The sequence below is a fragment of the Furipterus horrens genome, unplaced genomic scaffold (assembly GCF_987537825.1).
Source record: "Furipterus horrens unplaced genomic scaffold, mFurHor1.1.pri manual_scaffold_7, whole genome shotgun sequence".
Taxonomy (NCBI): Eukaryota; Metazoa; Chordata; class Mammalia; order Chiroptera; family Furipteridae; genus Furipterus; species Furipterus horrens.
In genome coordinates, this window is record NW_028327177.1 from 61,160,444 (window position 1) to 61,163,095 (window position 2,652).

General features: G+C 45.4%; 1 pseudogene; it reads left to right on the forward strand.

Moving 5' to 3' along the window:
• The first annotated feature begins 792 nt into the window (after positions 1 to 792).
• LOC150004539 (5'-nucleotidase domain-containing protein 2 pseudogene) lies at positions 793 to 2,233 on the forward strand (annotated as a pseudogene).
• The last annotated feature ends 419 nt before the right edge of the window (positions 2,234 to 2,652 follow it).

The following is a 2,652-nucleotide window of genomic DNA, read 5'->3' on the forward strand; positions in this document are numbered from 1 at the left end:
ATTTATCCTTTGGCATTTTAATTATGATGTGTCTTGGTGTGGTCCTCTTTGGGTCCAACTTGTCTGGGACTCTCTGTGGTTCCTGGACTTGTATGTCTATTTCCTTTACTAAATTAGGAAAGTTTTCTTTCATTATTTTTTCAAATAAGTTTTCAGTTTCTTGTTCTTCTCCTTCTGGCACCCCTATATTTGGATGTTAGTATGTTTAAAATTGTCCCAGATGTTCCTAAGATGAATACCTAAGGCTCTGCTCCTTACAACATAACAGGTGTGACAACCCTACCTAAGACACAGATGCAAACACAGGAGATTGTCAAGTTAAGAAGACAGAGAAGTAGGACCCAAAAGAGGGAGCAGATCAAGGCTCCAGAGGGAGAACTAAGCAAGGAGGAGATAGTCAACCTATCAGATGCAGAGTTCAAAACACTACTGATAACAATGCTCAGAGAAATGACTGAGTAAAGCAACTGGATAAGGGAAGAAATGAAGGCTACACTAAGTAAAACAAACAGCTCTAAAATATTTAGAATACTTGGTGAGAGCCAAGTAAAGGGATTGGCGGGTGTGGGTCTGCTGGCCGCCATTCAGTTCTGGCTGCCAATTCCAGGGTACTGTGGGCTGCCAGCCATCTTCTCCTTGCCCTCCTGCCCTGTTTTCAATTCTCCCCTCCCTCCCCCATATATACCCTCCCCCATCTGGCATCCACTGCCCTGGTACTCTGCACTCTGTACCTGCCATGAGGAGCTCAGCATGCCCCTGTGGGCTCATTCTAAGGCCTGCATAGACTAGTGCATGACCTCTTCCTCCCCACCCCCCACCAAGGTCTGCAGTCTTCTGAGCCCAGTGGCCATCTATGCCAACAATGAGATCAGCCTGCATGATGTCGAGGTCTATGGCTTCGACTATGACTACACATTGGCCCAGTATGCAGACTCACTGCACCCAGAGATTTCTAGCACTGCCTGCCTGTGACATCCTGATTGAGCACTACAAGTACCCAGAGGGTATTTGGAAGTATGAGTACAACCAAACCACAGTTTTTCCATCCATGACCTCCACTATGATAATCAGAAGAGTTTTCTGATGAAGATTGATGCCCTCCATTATGTGCTACTGGGAACTGCCTACAGGGGCCTGCAGGCTGTGTCAGCTGAGGAGGTGATCTAATTGTATGGGAGAACCCAGTACATCCTACTGTACCACATGAATGGCTTCTGTGGAAGCGTCTCTCTATCAAGCAGTTCATGGACATCTCACTGCCAGAGATGGCACTGCTTTCCTGCGTGGTGGATCATTTCTTGCTCCTGGAGTTTGACCGAACACATCTCTACAAAGACATAATGGACAACATTCAAGACATACACGTAAAGGACCTCACATACCAGTGGATGCAGTGGGACATGGGGAGAAGTAAATCCTGAGAGGGGATGAGATGTACGCTGTCCTGAGCCTCCTGGTGAATCATGGAAACAGTCGTTGCTTATTACTAGCAGTCCTTTCAGTTTTGTAGACAAGGGAATGCGGCACCTGGTGGGCCCCGACTGGTGCTAGCTCCTTGATGTGGCCATCATCCAGGCGGATAAGCCCAGCTTCCTCAATGACCTGCACAAGCCTTTCAGAAAACTTGATGAGAAGGGCTTGCTTCATTGGAACCAAATCACCTGCCTGGAAAGGACAAGATCTGTTGGCAGGAAAACCTGTTTGACTTCCTGCGGCTGAGAGAATGACACGGTCCGCGTGTGCTCTACTTCACAGACCACCTCTACAGTGACCTGGCAGATTTGATGCTGCTACAAGGTTGGCACACAAGTGCCAACATCCCTGAGCTGGCACGTGAGATCTGTCAACACGGAACAGTACATGCACTAGCTGATGTGGCAGCAAGCGCTCACAGTGATGCTGGAGTGCATGCACATCTACCAGGATGCTGAGTCAGGGCAGGTGCTGGCAGCCTGGATGAAGGAGTGGCAGGAGTTGAGGTGTATCACCAAAGCTCTACTAAACACTCTGTTTGAGAGCATCTTCCGAGTCTTCCACAACCTCACCTACTTCTCAAGGCACCTCGTTCAACTTACACTTGGCCTCCCTCAGCTGCCTGCTCAACTACCAAGTGGATTTCACTTTCTACCCGCACCTAAAAACCTTGCAGCATGAGGTGCTGCCCTGGGTGGACCAGCTCTGCACTGGCTGCATGAAGACATCCTTCCCCAGTGACATGGCCCACATCCGCTGAGGGCACCTTTATTGTCCAGAAAAAGCTCCAGTCCCTCCTCCCTCTCCCACTCTGGGCATTTGTCCAGACAAACAATAAAGTGGTCTCTCTCCAAAATAATAAAAATAATGATAATAATAACAATAATAATAATAATTTAGAATATTTTACTTTATGTTCTCTAGAAAATTTGTATTTATACATTTTTATGTTATCTACTGTGGAATTAGAGAAAAATATAATAGCATTTTAGATTTCTCATTTGGCCAGAAAGTTATTTTTAACAAAATAGTTTTCAGAAGATCATTGGATACATTTCACATGCAAATTTTGATTTTTAAATAACTATGCTTCATGCTTTTAAAAGAAATAAATAAACAATATAATACTGTGTGCAAAAAAAATCAAAAACGTCTTATTTAAATAGAGTCAATATCAGG